This window comes from Nomascus leucogenys, chromosome 15 (genome assembly GCF_006542625.1).
Source record: "Nomascus leucogenys isolate Asia chromosome 15, Asia_NLE_v1, whole genome shotgun sequence".
In the NCBI taxonomy this organism is placed as follows: domain Eukaryota; kingdom Metazoa; phylum Chordata; class Mammalia; order Primates; family Hylobatidae; genus Nomascus; species Nomascus leucogenys.
The window spans coordinates 16,380,590-16,393,364 of record NC_044395.1 but is presented as its reverse complement, the minus strand read 5'-3'; the positions used below and the strand labels follow the sequence as shown (position 1 = coordinate 16,393,364).

The window sequence follows — 12,775 nt, the reverse complement described above, 5'->3', positions numbered from 1 at the left end:
ACGGAATTTTCTTAGGTTAAAATAGCAGTGAGCTCCTTGAAGTGGCCACTTGACTTCACCAGGCTTGTTTCTCTTTTTTTCGTCCTCATCAACCCCAAATATCTTCTAACAGAACTGTTGAGGCTTTCACTGAATTTGTGTGCTGCCAAGTGTTTGTCATTGGCAAACTCGGTGTTTATTGTGTACCTCCTAAGTTCCAGGCACAATTGAAATGGCAGAGACATTCATGAACAAGACTGTTACCTGTTTCACAGTTTGATCTGGTAAGACAGGTAATTAGGCATGCAATTACTATAATAAGATGTGAGAAGTACTATAATGAGGGAAGGGGAAGGTATACTTGAAAGGCTAACCCAGGGCCAGGCGTGGTGGCTCACACCTGTAATCCCAGCACTTTGGGAGGCCAAGGCAGGCGGATCATGAGGTCAGGAGTTTGAGACCAGCCTGGCCAATATAGTGAAACCCTGTCTGTACTAAAAATACAAAAATTAGCCAGGCATGGTGGCGCACACCTGTAGTCCCAGCTACTTGGGAGGCTGAGGCAGGAGAATCACTTGAAACCGGGAGGTGGAGGTTGCAGTGAGCCGAGATCACACCACTGCATTCCAGCCTGGGCAACAGAGCGAGACTCTGTCTCAAAAAAAAAAAAAAAAAAAAAAAAAAAGGAAGGCTAACCCAGACGAGGACGTTCAAGGGAGGTTGTCAGAGAAAATAGTAGCTATATAAACCAGGAAAGTACATTAGCCAAGAAGAATGGAGCAAGGTATGCTGGCCAAGTGAAACAACCTGTGCAAAAGCTATTGTCAGAAAAAGTGTAGTACATTGATGGTCTGAGAGTGTAAGTGTGGCCAAATTGCCAGGCAGAGGAGAGCACTGAGAGGTAAAGCCAGAGATGGTGGGGACCAGGTTGTATTTTATGCCTATTAAGGCTTGGACTCCTTTAAGTACAATGAATGGAAAGCCATTGAAAGATTTTGACAAGGCACAGTCCTGCCCTGAAGTAACTTGCATAGTCTAACGTCAGCAGGTAATTTCAATTCCATGTAACAAAAGCCAGAATAGAAACCTGCAAACTTGCATAGGGTTCATGTAACAGTGCATGTGGTCCTGCAATTTTCTCAGTATGTAAAAGTAGAAGTATTCATTTAGTAGTAGGCATCATGAGGAGAGAGAACATAATAGTTAAGTCAAAGCCAGTTATGCAAATATTTGTCACTGTAGTCCAAAGGTTTATTCCTAAGGAAACTGCTATCTATATGTAAGTAAATGAGGCTTTTTGTTGAGGCTTCCATCATTTCAAAACTAATGTGGCCAGGTGCGGTGGCTCACTCCTACGATCCCAGCACTTTGGGAGGCCAAGGTGGGCGGATCACGAGGTCAAGAGATCAAGACTATCCTGGCCAACATGGTGAAACCCCATCTCTACTAAGAATACAAAAATTAGCTGGGCGTGGTGGCACATGCCTGTAGTCCCAGCTACTTGGGAGGCTGAGGCAGGAGAATCGCTTGAATCCAGGAGGCGGAGGTTGCAGTGAGCCGAGATGGCACCACTGCACTCCAGCCTGGCACAGAGCGAGACTCCGTCTCAAAAAAAAAAAACAAACTAATGTGAGGCCGGGTGCGGTGGCTCATGCCTGTAATCCCAGCACTTTGGGAGGCCAAGGCTGGCGGATCACCTGAGGTCAGGAGTTGGAGACCAGCCTGACCAACATAGTGAAACCCCATCCCTACTAAAAATACAAAATTAGCCAGGCATTTTGGCGCATGCCTGTAATCCCAGCTACTTGGGAAGCTGAGGCAGGAGAATCTCTTGAACCTGGGAGGCGGAGGTTGCAGTGAACCAAGATCATGCCATTGCACCCCAGCCTGGGCAACAAGAGCGAAACTCCGTCTCAAAAAAAAAAAAAAAAAAAAAAAAAACCTAATGTGAAACTGTCCACATTGCATATTCCATCCCTTTTTTTTTTTTTTTTTTTTTTTTTTTGAGACGGAGTCTCACTGTCGCCAGGCTGGAGTGCAGTGGTGTGATCTCGGCTCACTGTAACCTCTACCTCCTGGGTTCAAGAGATTCTCCTGCCTCAGCCTCCCAAGTAGCTGGGACTACAAGCACGTGCCACCATGTCCAGCTCATTTTTTGTATTTTTAGTAGAGTCAGGGTTTCACCATGTTGGCCAGGATGGTCTCGATTTGACCTCGTGATCTGCCCACCTCAGCCTCCCAAAGTGCTGGAATTACAGGAGTGAGCCACCACGCCCGGCCTCATCCTTTGTTTTATACATCTCAGCATTGTTCTTAGATTAACAGTTTCTCCTCTTTTCCATTCATCTCTTACATACCTAAGTATTCTACCCTGATTTCTAAGGATAGCTCAATACTTTCTTTTTAAATATTTCATACTTGTATAACACTTTACCTTTTCAAAGCACTTGCACCAACTATCTCATTTGGCCCTCAACTTTCCTCTGAAGCACGTGCCATAAATGATATACCATTTAACAAGAGAGGAACTGAGCAGAAAACAAAACAATTTGGCTAGGATCCCAAGAGCAAAGCTGGAAGCATAAGCTGGGCCCAGGTCATGATCCTGTGTTGTAGTCTGTGCCCTGACGCTACCTGTGACCAGGTTGTGGCTCCTGCTTTGTATTTCCACAGTTCCATTCTGTATTATATATTCTTGGTCCTGCTTTGCCCTACTATTAAGTTATTTAAGATTTCTTGTCTCATTAGATATCAATCTCCCTAATCTTATGTAAAGTGATAGGTAGTTTAGTAGGACTCACTATTTCCTAATTAGTGTGGTTTTTGTTTCTACCAGGACATAAGATTGTGATCACCCTTGTGATGAATTCAGTAACAGTTCCACCAGAGGTAATCCCTTAGCAGGGAACTTACACTAGACCTGTTTACCAAACAAAAGGCCCGGATATAATAAAATACTAACATGCAAAGCCCTTGGCAATCTCCCTTCTGCCTCGACTTAGTCTCACTTAGCTGCCAACCATTGTTTCAGCCACAATTTCTAACCAATCCCCATAAAATCTAGCTTTAAATGTCATGTTATTAGAGTGTATATCCACTGTCCCTGATTGTTGCAATTTTCCACTAATCAGTTCATTCCCCTTTATTTCTTTTTGTCTTTTGAGGCAGGGTCTCGCTCTGTCGCCTGGGCTGGAGTACAGTGGCATGATCACAGCTTACTGCAGTCTCAACCTCCCAGGCTCAATCAAGATCCTCCCATCTCAGCTTCCCAAATAGCTGGAACTACAGGCACATGCCACCACGCACGGCTATTTTTTTGTAGAGACAGGGTAGCCACATTGCCCAGGCTGGTCTCAAACTCCTAGGCTGAAAGAATCCCCCACCTTGGCCTCCCAAAGTGCTGCAATTACAAGCGTGAGCCACTGCAGCTGGTCCCCTTTATTTCTTGCCAATTTTGTGTCCTGGCTCACTGTCACTTTATAACACTACTTCTATCTTAATTCTTGACAATCGCAATGTCTTTTTTTTTTTTTTTTTTTTTGAGACGGAGTCTCGCTCTGTTGCCCAGGCTGGAGTGCAATGGCGCAATCTCGGCTCACTGCAAGCTCCGCCTCCCGGGTTCACGCCATTCTCCTGCCTCAGCCTCTCCGAGTAGCTGGGACTACAGGCCCCCGCCACTATGCCCGGCTAATTTTTTTTTTTTTTTTTGTATTTTTAGTAGAGACGGGGTTTCACCGTGGTCTCGATCTCCTGACCTCGTGATCCGCCCGCCTCGGCCTCCCAAAGTGCTGGGATTACAAGCGTGAGCCACCGCGCCCGGCCAACAATTGCAATTTCAACATAACCATGGGTCAGTAGTTTCCAAAGTACAGTCCCTGGACCACAGCAGCATCAGCATCACCAGGGAATTTAGAAATGAAAATTACCAGGCTCTACCCCGGAAACTAGGAGTGGGACCTTGCAGTCTGTATTTTTTTTTGTTGTGTTGTTTTGCATTTTTTTAGAGATGGTCTCACTATGTTACCTGGACTGGTCTCAAACTCCTGAGCTCAAACAATCTTCTTCCCTCGGCCTCCCAAGTAGCTAGGACTACAGGCATACGTCATTGCACCCAGCGCAATCTGTGTTTTAATTATCTTTCCATATATAAGTCTAATGCATGCTAAAGTTTGAGAACTATTAACATAAATGATGCTTCAACCAACCTGGCCTTTTGATTCCCTAAAAACTTAACAGTTATACCTTTCACCTTCCTTAAATACTGATTCCCATCTTTTTACCAAAAACATCAACCATCTTAGTTTCAATTTCATGCATCCCTCTCTCTGACCACCTATGACCTTCCTAGCCCATTCTGTCAAATATCTCAACTACACAAATTCAGAGTTTTCATGACCATCAATAAATTGATCCTACCATCTCCCTCACCCCCTTGATGTCAGCTTTTCCCTCCTGATACAACTTATGTTCCATGATCAATTATAAGCATTCTCTTGAATACACCTTCAACTTCCTTGCCTCTCACTCACTTCATTGTACTCACTTACCAAAACTACCTCCTTGGCTTAATTCAGCTGTCTACCTGCTCTGCACCTACATAGCCAAATGAAGTTGGAGAAAACAAAGTAACTAGTCTGGCCAGGTGTGGTTGCTCACGCCTGTAATCCCAACACTTTGGGTAGATCCCTTGAGGCCAGGAGTTCAAGACCAGCCTGGCCAACATAGTGAAACCCCCTCTCTACTAAAAATACAAAAATTAGCTGAGCATGGTGGCACGCACCTGTAGTCCCAGCTACTTGGGAGGCTGAAGCATAAGAATCGCTTGAACCTGGGAGGCAGAGGTTGCAATTAGCTGAGATTGCACCACTACACTCCTTCCTGTTTTGGCGACAGAGCGAGACTCTGTCTCAAAAAAAAAAAAAAAAAAAAAAAAAAGTAGTCTCACTTTATATTCATGATGGTCAGAACCTTAAGAGAGCACTTAATACTACCAGCCAATCATATTATGTTTCTTCAGACCGCAGTTACATCCTTCAACAGATGACCTTACTTCCTACTTGACTAAGAAAATTTAAGCAATTGGAGAACTTCCAGTTACTCCCACAACATCATTATCTCATCTTACCATATCTCCACCTATATATATACACCACCTTGCCTGTACTAGATGGTTCATATCACACGCTGCAAGCACACAGAAGTCACTCAGTGCAAATGTGATGAATAAAGTGAATGTATCCATTAATGAATCTATATAAATGCTTTCCCCTCTGCCTTCATTCCTGGCACTTTCTACCTAGCACATCCACTTTAAAAACCACTTCATCACCTTTTCAGAGAAGTTTTTTTCCAATTTTCCCGAACTGCTTCCCTTTACCCTCCTGTTGATGCTTCTTGTAGCACACATCATTGTACTCTAATGCTATATTTACTTTTATTTCCTTACTAAACTGTAAGCTTCTTAAGGGAGATACTGTATCTAATACACCTTTGTAATACTATCCCATCATATAATCTGGCTTCTACGTTTTTGGTTTTGTTGAAAACAGTGAAACAGCAGACTCTTCCTACTGTGTTTGCTACTGGGTTGATAAACAGCAGAGTTTAGTGGCAATTTGCCACAGAGGGAGATGCAGGCCTGGAGGACTCACTTCCTGAAGGCCTGCAGGCTGAGACTGCTACAGAGCTGATGCCAGCTGAGTCACTCTTGCATCTCAACCTCCAACTCTGAAACAGAGATGAGGATCTCTGATTAGCCTTCTTTACTGTGCTAGCTAATGCAAAGCTACCTTTGCATATATAAGGTCTAGCAGGGGAGAACCAGGAGGTAGGCAGCAGGAGATCCTTTATAAAAGACCAAGCCTGAAATCTGAAAATCCCTGAAATTCCTTAGAAATTGATCATCTTAACTCTTTCTTTTTTTTTTTTTGAGACGGAGTCTTGCTCTGTCGCCCAGGCTGGAGTGCAGTGGCGCGATCTCGGCTCACTGCAAGCTGCGCCTCGCGGGTTCACACCATTCTCCTGCCTCAGCCTCTCTGAGTAGCTGGGACTACAGGCGCTCGCCACCACGCCCGGCTAATTTTTTGTATTTTTTAGTAGAGACGGAGTTTCACCGTGGTCTCGATCTCCTGACCTCGTGATCCGCCCGCCTCGGCCTCCCAAAGTGCTGGGATTACAGGCGTGAGCCACCACGCCCGGCCTCATCTTAACTCTTTCTTTGCCAAGCCTGCATTTCCTGATTTATATCCTTGTTACAGCTGAAAGAAGCTCATCATATAAAGGTTTATAGCACACCATTTTCCTCAGAGGATTTTACATATGCAACCTATGGATGGATCTTTATAAGAACTATACCTTGGATTTCTTGCATGAAGTTAGGAAGGTTATCTTCAGAGGCTCCAAGTTTTAATGCAGTCCAGCGTTGTCAAATCCAAAAGCAATTAAATGCTGTTGTGTGGTTTTGAATTATAGCCTGCTTGTTAAAATAGCTCCTGTTTCCCCTAAGGACAGCCTGCATTTTTACCTGATGTCATCTGACTCTGGGTCTCAAGAGAGTGGGGAACCTAATAGAACAACTGAATAAATGTAGTTCTAAGACAATGAATTATAAGGTGATGGTGGAAGAGTGGTTACCAATTTTAGTGACCTCCAGGCAGAATAATGGAAAGAAAGTCATGTAAGCCCTAGATTGGTGAAAAAAATGAAAGTAATAATGACCAAGTAAACATTAAGTCAGGGGTGATGTGGAAGACAGTGTGGCGATTCCTCAAAGACCTAGAACCAGAAACACCATTGGAACCAGCAGTCCTAGTACTGGGTATATACCCAAAGGAATATAAATCATTCTATTCTATTATATAGAATATAAATCATTTTAACATAAATCATTCTATTATGTCATTATAAATGATATAAATCATTCTATTATACAATGATGTGTGCTACAAGAAGCATCAACAGGAGGGTAAAGGGAAGCAGTTTGGGAAAATCAGAAAAAAACTTCTCCAAAAAGGTGATTAAGTTGTTTTGAAAGTGGATGTACTAGGTACATATAAAGATACATATTGCAGCGCTATTCACAATAGTAAAGACATGGAATCAACCCAAATGCCCATCAGTGATAGACTGGATAAAGAAAATGTGGTACATATACACCATGGAATACTATGCAGCCATAAAAAGGAACAAGATCATGTCCTTTGCAGGGATGTGGATGGAGCTGGAAGCCATTATCTTCAGCAAACTAACACAGGAACAGAAAATCAAACACCACATGTTCTCACAAGTGAGGCTGAACAATGACAACACATGGACACAAGGAGGGGAACAACACCCAATAGAGCCTGTCAAGGGGAGGGCAGAGGGAGGGAGAGCATCAGGAAATACAACTAATGCATGCGGGGCTTAATACCTAGGTGATGGGTTGATAGGTGCAGCAAACCACCATGGCACACGTTCACCTATGTAACAAACCTGCACATCCTGCACATGTACCCTGGAACATAAAATGAAATTTTAAAAAGTCAGGGGTGATATTTTGCTCATCATAGCTTTACCTTAAACCCCTGTATAGTTTCATCTGCCTTTAGAATATGCTGGCAGAAATATGCTTTATTATCTGATACTCAAGTTACTACTGCAACAGGGAAACTAATTTCTACCTCACCCTAGGCTCCAAATTTCACCCTCACTGCACTGAGGGTAAACACTGAAGCCAAATGGGCCTTGATTTGGGACCCTTGTGATCCTTTGCCCTCCCATCACCATCTGACCCCACCCCACGCCTCATGTCCACCCATCCCAGAAGGAAGCTGCCTCTAAGGACTAAGTAAATCTCTCAAAGTTATTTGTGGAAAGTCCTAAGGACACAAATCAGCAACAAAATCCGTTGGGTTTTCTCCCACCTCTCTTAAAACAATCTATAATTGCATATTTTCCTTATTTGTTCATCTCAACTTCAGCAAAAGCCTTGCAGGTTAGCCCAACCCACTCACCTAAGAAAATTTGAAACAAAATGTTACCCTCCTCACTTTTCAGTACAAAATGAAATGAAGTGGAACCATTTGCCTGAGGTGAATGAGTCAGGGGTAGGGGACTGGAATGCAGGACTTGATTCCTCGGTGTCCTAACTCTAACCACATTCCCTCTACTCTGCGATATTTGTTTATTGTACTGTGAGGAGCAGGAATAAGTAAGGGAGATGGTTCACTTTTTGTGTTTTTATTCAGAAACTTACATCTGAACTCTAACTCACATGTAAGACACTCCATTTCAACTTTAGCAGGAGTAAGTGAAGATTTGTAACACATAATTTGCATCAAGCCTTGGATACGGTGACTTTTCCTGGGCCTTAAGCAAGACTATTGGCTATGTATTGAGAGGGCTCTTAGTAAAGAAGAGAATAAGGCAAATAGGTGTTAATACCTAACCCTAAACATTTTAAAAAGTGATCATTTAACTCCCTAGTCTCTACCCATAATGTTTCAAAATAAGTTCTCAGTTTTTAAACTTGACACCAGGAGCTTATATAGCTTTTCATATGAGAGACATTAAGAAATGTAGCTTTTAATTCAGGCTTACCTGTTTGCATCAGAGAGTATGAGGCCTTGAACAATGATGGCCATGTTCTCTTGGTTTTATCTGTTTTTACTTTAGCTATTAGCAAAATATATACAGTTGTTTTGAAATCTAGGAATAAACAAACACAATGAATGCATTATAATGTATATTCGAAAACATATCAAAACAGCCTTACCCAACTAGTCTTGAAAAAGATAACCTTTGGGAAATCTTCCAGGCCAGTCATGAGTGCTGGAAAGAAAATAAGCAAATGCTTACTAAAGGGCTTTCTCCAAGTGACATATTTCTCTTAGAATTTCTAGTCTTTGGATACTGACACCTTCACCTTCATCTCAGATGACGTAGAAATTCATCTCGGAATTCAGAAACGGATAGCTTCTAGTTCCTCTGAGAATATTCCTCAATCAACAAGTTGTCTACCTAGCTAAGGCACAGCTTCCCGGAATTAAGACTGCATAACCTAGGTTATAATTAACTCAGACATCCTCCTCCTCTTGTACCTTGGCCATGACCTTAATCCTCACCTAGATTTTCCATCCCATCTACGGATACAAATTTGTTCTAAATTAGATCAACTGAACTCTATTCCTGTTAGCCTAAGATAAGTTGGCACTGGTGGCTGAAAGGAATCCTAAACCAATTTTAGACTATATTGTTAGACTTTAAGCATGACTCAAAAAAAGCTAGACATCTCAGTGGAGAGATAATATTGCTCAGTTTTATCCATTTTCCCTCATTAAAAAAAAAAAACTTGGGAGGACTTTGAGAATGGTCAGTAGGATTAGAATAATGAAAGCAATTGAAGCTGTGGGAAGACTAATAGTTGACAGTGGTTTACACCTGTAATCCTAACACTTTGGGAGACTGAGATGGGAGGATCGCTTGAGGCCAGGAGTTCACAACCAGCCTGGTCAACACAGCGAGACTTCGTCTGTACAGAAAATTAAAAATAAAGCCAGGTGTGCCTCATGCCTGTAATCCCAACACTTTGGGAGGCTGAGGCAGGTGGATCCCTTGAGCTCAAGAGTTTGAGACCAGCCTGGGCAATATGGCAAAACCCTGTCTCTAGAAAAAAAATACCAAAATTAGCCAGGCGTGGTGGTGTGCACCTGTAGTTCCAACTCCACAAGAGGCTGAAGCTAGAGGATTGCTTGAGCCTGGGAGGTACAGGCTGCAGTGAGCCATGATCGCACCACTGCACTCCAGTGTGGGCAATAGAGCAAGACCCAGTCTCAAAAAATAATAATAAATAAAAACTAAATTAAAAACTTAGCTGAGGGTGATGGTGCACACCTGTAGTCCCACCTGCTCGGAAGGCTGAGGCAGGATGATTGCTTGAACCCAGAAGTTCATGGCTGCAGTGAGCTATAATTGTGCCACTGTACTCCAGCCTGGTGACAGAGTGAGACCTATGTCAAAAAAAGACAGAAAGGCCAGGCTCGGTGGCTCACACTTGTAATCCCAGCACTTTGGGAGGCCGAGGCGGGCAGATCACTTGAGGTTGGGAGTTCAAGACCAGCCAACATGGTGAAATCCCATCTCTACTAAAAATACAATTAGCCAAGCATGGTGATATACACTTGCAATCCTAGCTGAGGCAGGAGAAGCTCTTGAACCCAGGAGGTGGAGGCTGCAGTGAGCCAAGATTGTGCCATTGCACTCCAGCCTGGGCAACAGAGTGAGACTCTGTCTCAAAAAAGAAAAACAGTAATACTAGGCTTAGTGAATTTTTTCAAAGTAATTTGGAGGCAAACAAAATGTTTACAATTCTGGGAACTGCAGCATTGATAATACACAGAAATAAAAGGAATGATAAAATGGGAGGGACTTTGGAATTTAGCTGCTTTCAACTGCATGGATTTAAAGTCAGATTTAAGTGATGATCAGTAGGTCCATTGCTGCTTATCTGAAGAGCTCAAAGCCCTGTCCTGTATGATCTTGTTGGTTCTCACAACTTTACAAGAGATATGGGTTAGAGAGTAGAATCAAGAATTTTGCTGGTATGAAAGTTGAGATTTAAAGAAGCTGTTACGTAACTTCACTGATATGCAGTGTCTTCCAAAAAAGAGGAACGCCTTACCTATTACGTTAAAGAGAAAATAGAAACCATCCAGCATGAATTCCTTCAGTTTTCTCCCTTTCACTTCGAACTGATGTACTTTTTTTTTTTTTTTTTTTTGAGACAGAGTCTTACTCTGTCATCCAGGCTGGAGTGCAGTGGCATGATCTCTGCTCACTGCCACCTCAACCTCCTGGGTCCAAGCAGTTCTCCTGTCTCAGCCTCCCAAGTAGTAGGGATTACAGGCATGTGCCACCATGCCCGGCTAATTTTTGTATTTTTAGTAGAGACAGGGTTTTCACCATGTTGGCCAGGCTGGTCTCGAACTCCTGACCTCAGGTGATCCACCTGCCTCAGCCTCCCAAAGTGCTGGGATTACAGGTGTGAGCCACCACACCTGGCCTGAACGGATCTACTTCTGATTACATCCTCTTTCTGCTGTCCCTTCCCATCTTTCTCCTATCCCAGAGGAAAACAGGACATTCTTTCCAAAACTATCTTTCTATATTTGCTCTTGATTCTTTTCCATTTCACTCTTCAGTGGTCTCTCCCTATTTATTCCTCATTTTCATTTGTCCATTTATTTCTTTGTTCAGCAAACATTTATTACATTCTTGTTATGCATCAGATTGTGCTTCTGAAATTTTAAAAGACATGTTTCCTACCTTCAAGGGGCTCACAGTCTAGTGGAAGAGGTAGTAAAAGAAACAACTACAAATCATACAACTGTGATACAGTATTTAAAGATCAACAATAAAAGTCTACACATTATGCTATGGTTGTGCATATAGCCAAGCTGGGTCTGGAGCTTAACCAAGAGGACAAGAGGGGAAAGGCATTTTAAACAAAGGGAACATGCACCAAAGAATGACCACACAAGAGAATTCAAATAAAATTAGTTCACTAAGGAAAGAACACAAATAATAGATGTGTTTTGAAGACAAGGGGTAAGGGAGAGTTACACCAAATAATAAAGAATCTCGAAGGTGATAAGGAATTGTTAAAATATATTAAGGATGGAAGCAATATGGTCAGATTTGCATTTTAGGAAATTCAATCACATATCAGAGGAGAAGACTAGGAACTGGCGGGGTGTGGTGGCTCACGCCTGTAACCCTAGCACTTTGGGAGGCCGAGGCGGGCAGATCACCTGAGGTCAGGAGTTCCAGACCAGCCTGGCCAACATGGTGAAACCCTGTCGCTACTAAAAATACAAAAATTAGCTGGGCGTGGTGGCACATGCCTATAGTCCCAGATACTGCAGAGGCGGAGGCAGGACACTCCCTCAAACCCAGGAGCTGAAGGTTGCAGTGAGCCAAGATCGCACCACTGCACCCTAGCCTGGGCGACAAAGTGAGACTATCTCAAAAAAGAAAAAAAATAAAAGATTGGGAACAATTGCATAATCTTGAAGAGAAATGGGCAATTGGAAGCGTATGGTGGTATAATTAGAAGAGGGAATAGAGGCCGGGTGCAGTGGCTCACACCTGTAATCCCAGCACTTTCGGAGGCCGAGGTGGGTGGATCACCTGAGATCGGGAGTTCAAGACCAGCCTGGCCAACATGGCGAAACCCCATCTCTACTAAAAATACAAAAAATTAGCCGGGTGTGGTGGCGGGCGCCTGTAATCTCAGCTACTCGGGAGACTGAGGCAGGAGAATGGCGTGAACCCGAGAGGCAGAGCTTGCAGTGAGCTGAGATGGCGCCACTGCACTCCAGCCTGGGGGGACAGACTGAGACTCTGTCTCGAAAAAAAAAAAAAAAAATACAAAAATTAGCCGGGTGTAGTGTCATGTGCCTATAGTCCCAGCTACTCGGGAGGCTGAGGCAGGAGAATCCCTTGAACCCAGGAGGTAGAGGTTGCAGTGAGCGGAGGTCGTGCCACTGGACTCCAGCCTGGGTGTCACAGCAAGACTTTGTCTCAAAAAAAAAAAAGAAGAGGGAATATAGAAAGAGGCAAATTTCAGTGTAAAGAGGAATTCGATTTAAGGTCATGCAAATGAAGATGCCTAACAGTATTGGTTATATGTGTCTGAAATTCAAGAGTGGTTAGCGCTGGAGATGTAAATTTAGAAGTGATAAGCATCTTGAGTATAGGTGAGATTGCTTAGGAAGAGTAGGTAAGCTCCATAAGGGAAAGCTAGGCATTTTTGTAG

At 43.2% G+C, this 12,775-nt stretch overlaps 1 long non-coding RNA gene across 1 annotated transcript in view; it reads right to left on the bottom strand.

Moving 5' to 3' along the window:
* LOC105737596 overlaps positions 1-9,397 on the bottom strand; it is a 38,715-nt gene extending 29,318 nt beyond the window's left edge. The window contains exons 1-3 of the long non-coding RNA XR_001113290.2: positions 8,818-9,397; positions 8,560-8,667; positions 7,391-7,474 (exon numbers count right to left, since the gene is read on the bottom strand). This is a non-coding gene — a long non-coding RNA (uncharacterized LOC105737596). The remainder of the gene's footprint in view (positions 1-7,390; positions 7,475-8,559; positions 8,668-8,817) is intronic.
* Between the last annotated feature and the right edge of the window lie 3,378 nt (positions 9,398-12,775).